This window comes from Ammospiza caudacuta, chromosome 9 (genome assembly GCF_027887145.1).
Source record: "Ammospiza caudacuta isolate bAmmCau1 chromosome 9, bAmmCau1.pri, whole genome shotgun sequence".
NCBI classification, from domain to species: Eukaryota; Metazoa; Chordata; class Aves; order Passeriformes; family Passerellidae; genus Ammospiza; species Ammospiza caudacuta.
In genome coordinates this window covers 10,059,775-10,076,526 of record NC_080601.1, presented here as the reverse complement: position 1 = coordinate 10,076,526, position 16,752 = coordinate 10,059,775, and the positions used below count along the sequence as shown (strand labels likewise).

General features: G+C 41.6%; 1 protein-coding gene across 1 annotated transcript in view; it reads right to left on the bottom strand.

Annotated features, from left to right (window-relative positions):
- Positions 1-16,194, bottom strand: part of RHOBTB1 (Rho related BTB domain containing 1) — a 48,188-nt gene extending 31,994 nt beyond the window's left edge. The window contains exons 1-2 of the mRNA XM_058810420.1: positions 16,014-16,194; positions 11,524-11,619 (exon numbers count right to left, since the gene is read on the bottom strand). The gene's annotated coding sequence lies outside the window, so the exon portion shown is untranslated. The remainder of the gene's footprint in view (positions 1-11,523; positions 11,620-16,013) is intronic.
- Positions 16,195-16,752: the final 558 nt, after the last annotated feature.

Here is a 16,752-nt window from a genome sequence, read left to right as displayed (position 1 = left end):
ATGGGCACAATTGCACAGCTAAGGACAGTTTTTGACATAGCTGTGACTATTCAAAAAGTAGTCACTATTCAAAAAATACTCTCTTACAGCAACCTAGTCTCACACATTGCACAGTCTCGTAGCATTAAAACCATAATTTGTTAGAAAACATTATAAAGTTGTTTAAAACCCCACTTACAAGAATACTTATCTGTACCGGTAACAGGTTAACAGTATCCAAATGCATTTGGTTATACTCAATTACTTACATTTTTCAAATACCCAGAAGCCAAACTTACATTAACCAGGTCAGTCTGCAACAATTTTCAGTTGAGTACATCTATGTCAGGACAAATTATAGTTTGCAACTTCCTATAAAAGGAGGCTATTAGGGGCAGGAGAACAACAGGAATCATGGCAAATATTATTTTCCTAGCTTTGCACAGTTTGGATGGATGAAAACAAATGCACCAGAAAGTAAAAGAACTCTCACTCAGACATCTACTTACAAGCAAAGAAATATCAAGTTGCTAATGCAGGCAACAAAAAGTAAAAATAAAAGTAAACAGATTTAAAATGTGTGGTTTGATTACCTTCTGGTTTTTAAGTTTCAAGTTCTATGGGATTTTTTTCTTCTCCACAAATGAGAGTTAAATTTTTCATTCTGTGCAAGAACAACAACTCCATGTATTCACTTGTCTCTCAGATAAACACAAAAACTTCATGTTCATCCCACTCAATTCAGGAGGTTGGGCAAAGCAGTGTTATACAAAAGGCATTCCTTTTACTAAACTGTTTCAGTATGTCAATTTTTAATACCTTATTGGTACCTTTTTCCTACAGTCTAAATGATCACTTCCTGGAGAAAAATCAGAGCTAGAACCCATGTCTCTATTAAAAATACCTAGACTATTACTGCTGCAAACAGTGATGCTAATGTGAGAACAGGTAAGTTAACATCATGTCAGAGAAAACTGACACAAAGCAACCAGACTTGCCATGATACTGACTCAAGAAGTGTTGGACTGCAATTCAAAAAAAATTCCAAACCAAGCCAATAAAAAACCCACAAACCTTTAGATCTGATTCCCAGCTCTTTACAGAGCTTTTCTACAAAAAACAAAAAAAGGGGGGGGAAGAGGACAGGAAGAAAGTGTTATTTTTAGTGCACAATAGTAAATTTAGCAAAATACAGCAATGACAAAGATTAGTCAGGTGGTTAAAATGGGAGAAAGAGAAAGAGGGCATTGCTTTTGATGGGGATAAAGAAACGGTCTCAAGTTTCTCTCTTTTTCCCTGTTTCATCAAAGGGTGATAAAGGCTTCTACTGCTGTGGAAATAGGTACATGCTACTATATAATTTCTATTTTAATGACCATCTACAGCAATTTTTACCACTCAGTGCTTTCCTACCACAAATGTAAAACTTCTTACATAATTCAGATTGCAGCTTTTCTAGTATAAAATAAAGTATAAAATAAAACCCCAGGACAACCAGAAATTCTCTGTTCTCTGAGACATAATCCTGTAGGGAAGCATATTTACATTCTCCCCAACTTTTAAAACAAACAGTTTAATTTTGACCATAAACTTGACTGACACATTGAGAAGTGGTTGGAATGCATCTCTAATAGGGTGTGGAGCAACTGACAGTTTCTAGGCTTTGGTACAAGAACGCACAGTAATAAACCACAAATATTCCCACTGACTTTGCATAAGCATTAAAAATACATGAATGGTAAAGTTTTACTCATTTGGATGTTCAAGTATTCCAGGTAGCCAGCTTGGATTTTTCATTTTCATTTGTTTGTTTTCAGGGAGGAATAACAGCTAGAGGGAAAGGGAGAAGGGAATAAGCTCTGTCTTTGCAAGCAATCCTAAAGGACATGGCATTGGACCACGGCAGCATTTAACTACAGTCTGCTTTTGCCAAGTCAATACAGCTTTCCAAAACATGTTTATGGGCTGCCAAGCGAGCTCCGTCACTGCAGCTCAGTTATGTGCCTTAAACACTATCTCACAACTGAGAGAACAACTGGATAAAAAAACCTAAAATAATAATTTAAAAATGTATTAACTCCCATGGAGAATTCTACTTAGAATTATCTTAGTTTTGCTAAATTATAAAATGCATTTGAAAGCACAAATGTAAATCCACATCCCCATATGCTCCAATGTATTATTTTTTACTCTGGGGCTAAACTAACCTTTTGGTTTTGAGACTATATTTCTCAGATGATTTAAAAACATCAGGAGAGAGTATCAGTTGTGCAGAGACTGTAACGGAGTTTACAAATAACCTTTCTACTCCTGGATCTTGAGAGTCAGTTTAATTCCAGACGCTGCTCCAACCTGCAGTGTTAGCAGAACTCCTTAAGGAACTTTCTACCAGCTCAGAAACACTGAAGCTCAGTGCCCACAGGCCCTTCCATCCTCTGCACTTCTGAGAAACCAGAGAAAGGCTCAGGAGGAGACAGGTTGAAAAAACACCACTCAAGGATAACAGGAAGTGCAGGAAGAAGGGACTACAAGCACTTGGTTTGGCTTCTTTGACAAACTCTTCTGGAAGGGGAACCTAGGCTTCTCACCATCCCATCATAATCTAAGTCTGCTGCATCTGCAGAGGATTGATAGTCTAAGCATGGTAACTCCGGGGTTTAGATTTTACATTTCTGTTTATCAGCATGCTGAGAAAGTCTACATCCCAGACCCAAGAGTCATGTGGAAGCAAGAGGCTCTTCCCTGTATTAGACATCTAGGTACAGTCTGCTTAAAAAAAATGTAAAAATGTGGTGACGTGGCTCTTTGCTCCCTCTGAGGACCCACTCAAGCTTTTAATTCAGGACAACTGAGATTATTTCCCTTCTGCTTTAGGTTGCAACACCCAAGCACAAATGCAGTTTCCTATGACAAGCTACACCAACAACACTCAGTAGGGACAGTTACAGACCTGAGCTCGTTCACTGAAAGAGGGCAGGTATGACATTGCAGAGACTGCCTGGGACTGTCCAAACCCAAAACCAAATAGTATATATCAAATAGTCCTAGAGTTTCTCTCTCTCCCTTACCCTTGAATGCAGGGCCTTTCATATTAGAAGATTTTAGGAGCATGTTTGGATAAAAAAAATGTTAGTGGAAATAATTTAAATGCACAAGGAATTAAGTAAAACAAAGTAAGTCAAATTGTCCTGCATGGGTTCCACATAGCATATGGCAATCCCACAGGGACAGAAGTGCTCTCTTCAGTCCATAAAATTTGCTTTCAACAATACAAAGAGAACATGAGTAAATGTTGTACAACCAAAATAAGGAAATGTGGTACTTCAGTTGTGGACTTCACCATCCACCCATTGCATGTGGTATGTGTAGTCTCAGCCAGCTGGCAGCATGTGAATTAAAACATCAGAATTACCCAGCTCCTGTCATTGTAGTCTACTTTCCCCCCACAATTAGGCTTAGAGACTTCAATGACGTGGGTAGATCAAAATAATTTCTAACTACTTTTGTAATGGTTTAGAATATATTTCATTAGATTTTATCCATAAAAAGTTCATAAAGAGAACAAATGGCTTGAATAAAACTATGTAAGAATATACTCTGTAAACATTGAAATAAAATTCAACTCATTTCCTGTCAATACAATTTTTGTATTAAAAGGTTTGCATTCAGGGCTGCAATGTACCCTTGCCAAATGCTCATGCATTCCTAATTAGCTTTCTTTTCAAAACTATTGCATATTGTACCCAGTCTGTTCTTCTCTTTGGTTTGCATTTGACGTAAGGTGTCTCTATTTAGTGACATCAACATCTGCTCTCAGCCAGCTATGCAAATTGATTAGGCCAGTTGCATCCCTTTTTCTACAATCCCACATTTGTCTTAATTCTCAGAGATGGAAACAAGTAACACACACAATGGTACCTTCCTTCACTGTTGTCATCAGACACCAACCTAGAGCACTATACATTTATTTGTTAGGGTTTTTTTCAGTTCTTCATGGACTGCTAAAAATAGTGCAAGACCATCGTTGCTTAAGAAGTCTGCAGTGCCCCAGATTTTGTTAGAGCATTCTGTGAATGATACATAGCACCAGTGGTTTGCCTTATGAATTATATTTCCCCATTCTTTTTCACTAGAAAAGGGATATAGAAGGCTTAATATCAGCATGCATTTTGAACAGCCAAGTAAACAGGAAAGAAACCATCTACAGAAGGAAAATGCCAATACTTATAATTTGGAATAAAAATTAAATATCTACCTTTTTCTCAGAGGGTTATATTTCGACAATGCTTTAGTTTTCAATCTAATTATGTGTAGGATATTGGCTTTTGCATTTCCCTGCTTCCATATTTAATCTTGTTAATTACAAGACCCTAATTTTCTCCACCTCACTCCAAAACAGAATATCAATTTAGGTGGCAAGAGTCCTCCAGAGGTCATCTAGTCCAACCTCCTCCTCAATGCACAGCTAACTTCAAAGTTTGATCTGGTTAAGGACAATCACTCCACAACCTCCAATCCATGTGTTTCATTGCTTAGCCACTCGCTATGCAAATGGCTTTTTTTACAACAGTGAGAAAATTTTTTCTTTACACCCTCCCTGCTGCTACTTATGACTGCTGCCTTTTGTCCTTTTGTTGCACAGAGAAGACCTGGTTTCCCCATAACCCCTTGTGACTATTGAGGTAGTAATGAGATTCCCTCTTAACCTTCTCTTCTCCAGGTTAGATAAGCAGCTCGCTCAGTGTGTCTGTGCGTATCTCGTGTTTCATATTCCCCACAGTATCAGCAGCCCTTGGTTCAGGGCACTATTATCATTAGCAGCACTGTCTTCAGTTGGTCAATCTCTCTTTGGAAGGGTGAAGCCCAAAACTGAGCAGAGTTTCTCAGCAGCCACCCCACAAGTGCCCAGCAGAGGGGAAGGAGCCCTGCCCTCGCCCTCCTCGCTGCTCTCAGCCTCAGGCATCTCCAGATGTGGCTGTCCCGCTGATGGAAAGGCACTCAGCTGAGCCAGGTATGTCCCAGCCTGTTCACCTGTGCTGTTACAGTCTCTCTGATGGTCCCTTAAACTCTGATAAACTGCCTTTGCTGCCATCCTTCTCTTTCTACAGACTGTGGGGTCTGGTCTTAAAAGGGAGTGGATCCACTTTGAACAGTTCCAGTCTGCAAAGTTAGGTGTACCAGGACACAATTAAGCAAAACAAAATTTTGGCTTAATAAGAAGAACAGCAAGAGAAACAGCTGAGCAGTTATATAAGAGTCTCCCAAGGGAAGAAGTGGCAGGGTTATGGCTCACTGCACTCCCAACCCAGAGAGGATGAGGCTGTTTTAAGAATTGGCTCTATGGCAGAGTTTTGTATCACATGTGTAATGTCTTCTAATGGGAGCAATTTTGCAACAGCTTGTATTTGTTATATTCCACACTTCTCACTCCTCAGGACTACAACATGGATACAAAAGATTTAATCAACTTATAAAAACACATTAAAAAAAAAACCCCAACTTAAATAGAAAAAACTGACTAGTAGGAGGATTTCTTCTTGACTATGTCATTTTGCTGTTTGGCAAGGGAATGAATCTGGAAGTAATAGTGCTGGCATCTGCATAACTGTTCAGAGCTTCTTAAAATGTTTCTGCCATCTAATCAGATGTTAATGGAATGGAAAGAACTCCTTTGTGGAATGAAATAAGAGTCATAGCAAACAGTCAGCTGGGGAAGATTTTCTGTCTGTCTGTCTGACCTTGTGGCTAGCTGTCAGTCTCTATCTCTCCTCTATATAGATCAGTCAAAATTCACTTGTCTCTGAGAACTGAGTTTCCAAGAGACTTGAAACATCTTTATACTACAACTACAGGAGGTTTTCAATGACATACACAGTCTTTGCTTCTTACTCTTGATCTAAGCTATTGAGCTTTAAAAACCGTATATAAATGGATCAGCCCTTTTTCTTCCAAGCATTATAAATGCTCTCCCTGCCTTTTGAGGATTGCATAAATCGCCTACTAAATGCCTAGTAGATTTATACACAGGAGGATACAAAATGCAGACCAAATTTTAGAACCTAAAATAGTCATCAAAGATTTCAGAAATTCCACAGGAGCAATAAAAAAATAGAGATCTCTGCAACAATGTGCCACCCCTGCTTGGAATTCCTTCTGTTGGTGGTATAAAGAGATGATGAGGACAAGTCTTGAACACAGATCTCTAGTTACAGGAACTGGAAAACATGGGGTAGGGTGAGGGGAAGAGAAACAAAGTGGATTTTGTCGCCTTTTTCACAGTTGCCAAAGCCTAATGTTCCTGGTCTCTGAATCACTGCTTATATACAAGAACAGCAGCCACCAGCCATACTCTGATCTTTATAGGCTGTCAAACCAACAGAGCAGGATTAAGTAGAAGAATCAAAGGCAGCTTAATCTCATCATCACTGATCTTAGAGAAACAGCCTTATTAGCTACAATTTACTCCTCTCTACCTCTGTCCCATAGTGAGCTAGACATGAAAGTAAGACCCAGTTATGGTTTTAAGAGCCTGATATAAATCCTTCTGAAAGAGTAGAGGAAAAGCTTCCAGGGACTCCTCTGGGCTTCAGTTCGGGGAGTAATTCAAGAAGAAAAAGTTCACAGAATCAGTTGCTACATGCCTGTCTTAGAAAGATGATAAAGCAGCTGAAAAAACCAGAAATGAATGATGCACCTGCAACTTCAGTATTTTTTCACTAGGTTGTTCAAAGAGTGTGCTTATTTGGATTACAATCCCTCCCAAGATTACAGTACAATTCTACATTTATTTTGAACAGTGTGATTCCACACAGTAGCAACACTGTGGGATTTTATGAATTCAAGACCAAAATTCAAACTTTGTTATATTCTGTGTGTTTTATACCTTGGAACCACTCATTTTTTTGAAAGAGGAAGCTTTGCCAGGAAGGTAAGACCTTGTGCCTCTTACCACCACCTTACACCAGTTTACTGACATGATTTAGTCACACTAGCAAAGACTGCCTTGCAAAGCCTGCATTTTTGCAACACAACAAATTCAGTAGGTGAAACTGGATTATATCAACACAAGGTTCCTACTTGTGCATTTCTTCCAAATGTCACTCATGTATTTTAGAGGTTTACTTCAATATGCCTGAACAAACTTAGTTCCTTTTTTTTTTTTTTGTTTCCCCAATGAGTTAGGACCATAAACCATATGCAAAAAGAATATTACCAGGGTTGGTTCTGATGGATATCTTTCACTCTCTGAAACACTTTCTATAAATTCTAGCAAAATGGTGTAGCTGAAGGATAATGGTAATTGCAGAAATTGCAGAAGAATGCACACAAGTGATCCATAGAAGAAATCACACACGAGTGATTCCAAGTCTAAGCAGCAGGCAATAAAGACAGTTTGCATGTTTCACCACAGGCTGCTTGATGAAACTTCCCTAATTATGTTTATTAGGAATAGTTTCCAAGAAGGATTTTGTTCTTTTAAATGCTACCATTCAAAAGCTATCAACCATGAAATCACATACTTCTTGCATATATTTGCAGTTTTCACAGAGAGTGTAGGACTACTTCCAGGATCTGCCTGAAAAGTATCACTGTTACACGTTTGAACTACAGATTAGGCACAAATCAGAGAACTTAAAGGAGTGTGTGTATACTGTGTAATTTGCAAAGTACTGAGTAAAAGACATCACCTTCCAATTACACTTACAATTGCAGCATTTAAATGTGTCAGGAACAGAATACACCTTTGTAAAATTAAAAACAAGCTAGAACCAGCAATAGCAGTGGTTTTGAAGCTAATCAGGCATTCAGGGAGCTTTAACAAAATCAAAGATATTCTAGTGCCTTGAAATTTCTCATCCACTCATTGCCTGAAAGTCATTGCCAAAGAAACATGAATTCTACTAGAAGGGGCTTTTTCAACAAAGCAGCAAGACACGTAGCTTTCTATTTTTAAACTTTTTAAAAGTCTTTTGTGAGTCAGGCAATAGTTCTTTTCGTGGGTAATGGTAGAAGAGAAGAACTACAAAGGTATTAATCTTATTTACCCCCATACATACATCCATCTCAAGTGTAAACTGTACCTGTTGCTCAGGACAATTACTGGGACACCTGCCCATGCTGAGCACATCTAGGAGCCCATGCAGAAGCAAATTCTACCACTGAGAAAGCAGCTGAAAACAAAAAGCAGCTAAAGCTCAGGTACTGGTACCATACCATGTTTTTGTTACTGCAAATCCTCATTTTGAGGGTGCTAGGCCCTTGCTTCCAGAGGTGTGAGAGACAGGTAATTCCAGCTGGCAAGAGAATGTTCTGATGGAACAGCACTGATTTTATATCCCAGCTTTGATTTCTTATGTTGGGTACCTTGATGCATAATCTCCCTGAATTAATGGACATTTCAGAACTGCATCATTTCTTTCTTCCTTTCCCACCTAACTGTAACAAATTGTTCCTGATTCTACATAGGTGTTGTGAAAAACAGTCATTCTTCTTAATGTAAAGCACAGCAAATCCCATGAAAAAGTCAGAAACATGGATTTCAACAGTATGATAAATAGTGCTAGAGAACATAAATTTAATTACAAAGATCAAAAGCAACAAACAGCAACACTGCCCTTCCTCTCACACCTGAACCACCCACACAAGGCAGTCCTTGTTTTCTAATCTAGTCATAAGCAGCCATAAGTCTGAGAAGAACTAGTTCAAGCAGCTTTAAAATTTAAAATTTCCTCCGACAAATTTAATTCTGCTGAAGGTTACTGTTGCACACACACCCCTCTGCTGGCTTTGCACAGTCCAGAACTTTGTATTTACCATTCTGAATTGTCAGATACATTCAAGTGCCAGATTGCACTGTAGAGGCAGTAGCTATTTTATTCCACTGACTGTGAAGACACTAATCTCTGAGAGAGCAGTAGCTTCTTTACCCAGACAGCTAAATTTACTACTACTTGTCTCATAATACCTCAAGTGACACAGAAGCCCAAAAGCAAATAAGCTTTGACTGGGATATTAAGGAGTAAATAACACCTCTACAAATACACACCTTCCAGAGAGGCAGCATTTTCTGATTCAAGCACATATCCATCTACAAGTTAGCTTTTTTTCAGACCTGCAGATATATTCACTTTGAGAAGTGAGACCAAATAAGAGAAATAACAGGAACTGGTGTGGAAACAGCAAGTTTCTGAGAATATTGTTCTGTAATATACCTACGTGAGCTATACATCTTACTCAGAAATTCATTTTAAAACAGACTGGGAAGCAAGGCTTGACACTGGGAGCAGAGGAGAAAAGAGAAATTTGGATTCTTGGGTGTGCCATTTCCCTCAATAGGTACTTTTTGATGGTGAGATCAATCAATGCATATTAAATAATTCATAGCATCACTGTCCTGGGTTCAGCTGGACTAGAGTTAATTTTCCTCCTGGTTGCTGGTCAGAGCTGTGTTTCGCACTCCCTATGAGAACGCTGATGACGCACGGGTGTTGTGGGTGTTGCTTGGTGGTGCTCACTCCAAACTGAGACATTTCAGTGAGCAGGTACACCAGAAGCTGAGGGGGAGCAGGGCAGGACAGGTGACCCAAACTGCCCAAAGGGACATTCCATACCCTAAAAGGTCATGCCCAGTGTAGAAATTGGGGGAATCAACGGGGAGCTACCAATTGCTGCTCAGGGCTGGGCTGGGCCTCAGCCAGCACATGTGCACCACTTGTTTTTCTGGGGTTTTATTTCTCTCCCTTCCAATTCAAACGATTATTCTATTTTATTTAAATTATTAAACAGTCCTAAGCCCACGGGTTTTACCTTTTTGTACCCAAGCAAGCAGCTGCATGGTACTTAGCTTCTGGCTGGGGTTAAACCATAACAATCACAACTTGCATATGTGTAATACTGTATATTGGCTTTCAGGAACTGCATTACCTGTAAAATGACTTCTATTTTTATTCACAAAGTATATGTCTGTCTTTGATGATGTCCTGAAAGGGGCTCATTAAATTACTAATGTAACTATTAAAGCTATTAAATTACCAATTTTGAGGGATCAATTCAAAGCACATAGAGATAAGCATAAATCCAAAGTAAACCAAGTGTCTCTTCACTTCATTGACCCTCCAATGAGGCTCTGAATGCTAAAATGTCTTTCTCCTGACAAGATTAACCCCTTCATTGTATAATCCTCCCTGGCCAAAACAGTGGAAGTAGCTACTCCTAGGGCTCACAGAATGTTCTGCTTGGTAGTACACAATGATGGAGGGAGGAGAGATGCTTGGTTTGTGTTTACTTTTAGAGCCCAGGGGGGAGATTGCTCCCTAAGCTTCCTGACAAGATGTTTATTTTTATTCACATTGTCACTATGTTTTCGCATGAAAAAATATTTATACTTCAGATTAAATGTTTCAGTAACATGTTTCAGACAGGATAAGCAGTGTTCACTTCCCTTCCTTTTATTATGAGAAAGCAATTTTGCTTACAGGAGGAAGTAAATAAATCAATTCTCCAGAGATGCCTGGGAAGGGGTAATTCCTGCAGGGAACCCATCTTGAAAATACTAGCAGCATGACATTAGGTCAGTGTTAGTGGAGGTTTCATTTGCAATTGCAAGAAAACAACACATCAGAGATTTATTGTTTCCTTTGTTTAGAGAAATAGACCATTCCTGTGCAATCCTGTCTTAATTAAAACATTATCCCTTCTGGCAAATTTTAGTAGCATCTTATGTCCCTATCTGCACTATTAAAATGTACATTTAATACATATGGAAAGCTATAAATCCATCTTTTGTTAATACTTCTGACATACAACAGACTGAGAAGGCCAGTGGATGAAAATGACCTACTTTCATTCACTACTCCAAATTGTGAGCAGAGGGTTTGACTCTATGATCTCCAGAGGTTCCTTAAAACCTGAATTTTCCCATGAGCCAACATCAAGGACATGTATTTGGTTTAACTAACTTACATACTTACTGCAGGAACTGTGAAGATCTGGCTGTGATACTTGACAAAAGCAATATAAATATACATCTGTAACTCAGGCTGGCAAAAGCCCCACTTTTCCCTAGGCTGCCTAGAGCAGGAACTGAGAAAGCTGCCTGGATGCATGGAAAAGTACCTACATGTTTGTGGTGCAAACTCTTCCTTCATCCCAGGATCTCACTCATTTCCTGCACCTGCAGTTAGTCTGTGTGAGAATTCACTCTTGAAAATCAGACTTTGCAGCTTCTGTTTCTTTGATGCTTGGAAAAAAGGCTGACATTGGGTCAAAAGCTACTCTGTGCAGAAGCTGCTCATTACCAACCCTTCAACACCAACATTTGTTTTTATCTTCTGGAGTATCAGAACAAAGCTGATTAATCCTGTAAATAAAACTGTTATTTGCAGGACTTTTCAGTTAAGACTTTTGGTGCAAAGTTTGCCAAGACACAGATGTTTTAACTCTAAAATACTTGACCAAAAGCTGCTGGTCAGAAGAGCAGGGGTGAAAGGCAACACTAAGTGAAACAACTCAGGGTTTTTTTTATTTCTCCCTGTCAATACTTACCTCATAGGAGAAAATGTTCACATCCATTTTTAGCAGCTTGATCAAAAGCAGAATTTCTTTAAAAATACTTCATGTCTTTCTCTTAACATGGCACTCCTAAGGAGGAAAGAAGGGAAAAAAAGAGAATAAATTTTACTATTTTCAACCTAAAATTACAATGCATGCAATAGTAACAACATCTTTTATGATGCATTTTATATTATAAAACAGGCCTGCTTGGTCAATAAAAGAGTCTTCTGAAGTTTGAAACAGGTAAACTGTGTATCTTTATTAAAACACTCTTTGCTCCAATGCAGTGAAGAAATCATGGGTAGCTTGATGAGCTTTTGGGTATAATTGGAGATTGACACAACTCTGTCAAATGAAGCTTTTTCATGAATAATTTCCTTATGGATTTAAATTTAAAAAAACTCAAACCACCTTAGGTGTCAGAAGCTAACACTGCTGTATCCCAGTTAACCAACTCCTCTCTCTTAGGCAACAGGCTCTGAGGAGGGATTTTTTTGGCTACCTTCAAGGTGACAAGACTCTAAAATATGAGCTGACAGCCTGATGACACATGAACTGGGAATTCTGTGTTGCTTCCCCCCTTTGGTAACAAATGAAATTAACTATAAAAGTCCTTAATTGGGTTTGGTAAATGCCTACTTTATTGTGGCTTGGTTCCCATCCAGGAGCAAGGTGAAGGTTTTCCAAGAACCCAAGGTGGGAATAACATTGATTTCACCTCAGATGCTGCCCTAAAAGCAAAGCTTGGGGGCATAAGTAGGTTTCAGAGGTTCAGGCCAACTTAAATAGCAGCAGTGAAATGCAGAGTCTTCAAATGAACAGAGCAGTGGCCCACCGGGCACTTCTCCCTTCTTATCAGGATCATTTCAGAACTGAATTTAGGACTGAAGTTAATTTCTCACAGAAGTTACAACCTTCTGTAGATACCCAGCACAACACAAGAGAGAGAGAGCAAACAGAAAATGAAGTAACACTTTATTCCACCTCTGTGGAATAGACAAGCCACAAGAATTGACACTAGAGCTAGAGGGATGATGTTTATGTCCTCTAGGAGTCCTGTCCTTCCTTTTGCTACTTATCAATGAGCATTTTAGTGGCAAAGACATATCAGTCTTCCTGAACTGCCATGTTTCATGCAGCTATTACGGTGGAGAATCTTCTCACCATCTTTTCTGCTGTGCTCACCCTTACTTCCTCCAAGGCAGGCCCCCACAGCTCCCTTTGTAAGCCCTACAATAACAGCCTTAACCCACAATTAAACAGCTCCCCAAATTATTAATTATTAATTAATACTCAGGGCTCTAAAACTGTTTAAAAAGATACTTTATGTGATACTGTACCACTTGTAACTGTTTACTTGTTTCTTGAGTATTGATGGCAGATTAGAAGTTACTTGCAGCTTCTTTCAGAAAATTTCTTTTAAAAAAAACCAAACTAAAAAAAGGGCATCTGGTTTATCTGATCATAAACCCAGAGCTTTCTATGTTTTTACATTACTGAGATCTCATTTGCTTTTAACTGCCTTTCTCTGCTTCACCCTCATTAAAATCTACAGACATGACCTCCAAGGATATATCAAGATCCTTCTTAATCTCAAACAGACATGCAAAGCCCTTCCACAAGCTCATTCACAATTCTTCTTCATCAATCATTAATCATTTACATTATTCTCCTATTAAAGGCCACATTAAGACTCTCTTGCTTGCTGGGATATTTTTTAAATTGTTATGCTGTAAAATGAGACCAGTTGTTTGAAGAATGTAAGCAGACAGAAATGTAGCTAAACCTGATTTTCATCATTACTAAAGCATAAGCCTAAAAGTTCCACTTCACAGATAAAAGTTTATGGCCTTCATCCCCCTGCCCTTCAGTCTTCCACTTTCTGGTTTTGAAGATAGCTGAGTTCTTAATTAGCACTGCTCTACACTATTACAACTCCAAAATACAAACAGCTCTCATACCATGGCAGTGGAGGCAGATCTCTCTCTGTGATGATGATCTGCACTCAGAGGAACAGAGCAGCTGAACCTCACATGCACCTTCCTTCCCAGAGTCTGGAGAAGCTCACAGCTCAGGAGAGAGCTGCCTTGCTGTGACCCTCCCCCTGTGTGCCTGCAGAGAAAGCATCAGCTCTGGCAGTGGCAGTGCCCTTCCCTCTCTCTCCCATCTCTCTGCACCCAGGCAGTACCCAGGCTAATGCTCACCCACAGCTACGAGCACACCGTGTGTGCAGGACACACAGCAAGGTCACCGTGGGCTGAGGGAAAATAAAACCTGCTGGAACACACAGTAATTCACTCAGGGATGTACTTGCATGGTGTAATTCTCCAAAGTGGGGGATTTCTTTTAAATAGGCAGGTGAGGAACAGGAACACCTGCTGCAGGTTGGCAAGTGGAGCATTTCCAGTGCAAACCAGACCCAGAAGGATCACAAGGGAGGCCAGGTGGAACACTGGGCTCCCTGGATGACTCCTTGTGGCCAAGTCATGTCTAATCTGGTTTAGAAGCCTCTTATGTGATGGACAAGACACTCCTCTAACACACTGACACTACAGAAAACTCAAGAAAACAGCCCAGTTTTTCCCTCAAATCCACCTCAGCTTCACCTTTGTGTTGTTCAGAAGCCTTAGCTGATCCAGTGTTTGCCCCACTCCTGTTTTGTTTTGGTTTGTTGGGGATTTCTATTATTATTATTATTACCAAACTAACAGTATTGCAGAATTTTATCCTCTCAAGTTTTTTTACAAGCTTCCTTTAACTGGCCCATCACCTCTGTGCATTGGTTTCAGTTTCTGTAACACCACAAATTCACAGTACATCTGCTCCAAGCCTCTTCAACAAACTGTAAGGGATTACATGGAAGAAAAGTGCTTTTAAGCCTTATGTTTCTGACTTGCTTAACATGGTCTCACTTCAAACTTTTGCCTTTAAAAGTTCAAATACTGGGAGAAATTTAAGTAGAAGAAAGAGCAGAACCTTAGTTCACTGTTGTAATCTTTACTATGACACACCTCACTTGCTCTACATTACATGGTTGAACAGACAGTAGAAATGTTACTTCCCATTGATACCTAAACCAACACTTCCTTTCAACATACATTCAAACCCTAAATGTTGGACACACAGCAAATGCAAGTGTTTTGCCCTTTCTATTTCAGTTTTGGTAACTATGTTTTTTTTCTGGGATCTCTAAGAGAAACAGGAACTTTTTCCTGCATTGATTACACAGACAACAACATGATGAAGTGTGATACAAATATTTCCATTTAACTAAGTACAAATGACAACATTGGGTGTGAAGTTGACAATCAGGTTCTAAAAGAGGATGAGATATTATGACTGCCACTAGCCCTATCTTAAGAGCACCCCCAACAACTCAGTCAAACAGCTGCTAAACGAAAGTACAAGTAACTAAAGCTCAGCTTTCCTATGCTCCCCAAATAGGGAAAAGGTTTTCCCTTTTGTCATTTCTTTTTCCCAAGAGCTACAGAAGAGTTGGGCTAGTATGGCCTTCTGCTTCTCCCCAGAGGTTCTCAACAACTGTAAGCAAGGGAAAGAGCTCTTGAATGTCATTCTCATGCAAGGTTTTTTAGGGAGGCACATCCTTTTTTATAACCAGCTGCTCTTGTATCCAGCTCTCTACATGTATTTGCACTCTGTACCAATTACAAATTTCATTCTTCCTATGCACAGAACCATTAATAATTTAAGATTAAAAAGGAACCTAAGGGCAGGAATATTCCATTTTTGCTCACGAGATAGATGGTATGCTGCTAGTATGTCAACTCAAGTTATCTTTGTGCATGCTACGTTAATTCAGCAAATTGCTTTTCAAACAAAGTGCATGCAGAAAGTGCCTGGAGATTCTACACGAGAAGAAAGTTTCATTTCTATGGCAAATGTGCCAAACCCATACCCAGAAAGTGAAATACAAACAGAATTTAGTTTTGTCCATTTAGTTTTCACAAACAGGAGTTAGCCAAGGTGAATGTTGTAAAGAAGCCCTCTGCAGGAGCACGTAAAAGTCAAGCCAGGTGTAATGATAAATACCCAGCGCCCTGCGTGCACCGTGGGAAACCAGGGAATGAACGCACACGTCCAACGGTATGGAACGGCTCGGGAGCGATGCAGCAGGACCGCCTGACACCCGAGCGAGCCGTCCGCATTTCTGACCTTACCGCGGAAGGGAACGGGACGTCAGGGCGAGGGAACGGGACATCACGGCGAGGCGGGCAGGTGCGGAGTCCGTCCTGGAGCGGGAGCTGGGGGCTGCTCCTGTCAGGAGCCGGCCCGGAACGGGGAGCGCCCGCGGCCCGCCGGTCCCAGCCCCGCGGTGCCCAGCCGCCCGCCGCTCCTTCCTCCGCCGCAGCTCCCACGGCGCCCGGCCCCGCTGGGTCACCCACAGCGACCGGCGGCAGCGACCGGCGGCAGCGGCGTCTGCCCGTCCCGCGCCTGCCCCGGGGCCGCAGCGTCTCACTCACCTGAGGGCGGAGCGGGACTGCCTGGGGACAGGACACAAGTGACGCTCGGCGGGGCGCGGAGGGCGGTGCGGTGTCTCGGGTGCGGTGCCGTCCCGCCCTGCTGTGCCGTGCCGTTCCCTGCCGTGCCGTACCGTGCCGTTCCGTTCTGTGCTGCTCTCTGCCGTGCCGTGCTGTTTTGTGCCGTGCTGTTTTGTGCCGTGCCCAGCGCGGAGCGGGCGCGCGCGTCCCAGCCAACCAGCGCCGTCACGTGAGCGCGCCCCGGCACGCGGCGCTGCTGCCGCGGCCGTTGCAGCGGCGCGCGCGCGGCGGCGGCGGGAAGGGCGCGCGCCGCTCCGCTCCGCTCCGCTCTGAGGGGCCGGGGATCGCCGCGCCCCTCACGGGGCTCCGGGGCTGCCGGCGGCGGCGGCGCGCTCGCCCTTCCTGCCCTCGGGAGAGAGCGCTTCCAGGAATTGAGGGGCTGCTGAGGCAGGAAATCCTGCGGGGCCCCGTGCGGGGAGCGGCCGCAATGGCATCACCTCCGTGCGCGAGAGGGTGGGGTCCCCAGCCGCCTCCTCCCTGCTCCGTGTGAGCATCCGCACCATGAGATGTGGATCAAGGTGTGTGCGCCTCCCTGAACTGTGAATACTCCTGTGTTAAACATTGCTGACGAGTAAATCCCACCGCACTGCTCGCCTCAGATTCCCCACACAGGACTTTCGTGCTGAATCGTAGATTAAAAAAAACGTTAAGCCTGTTTTCC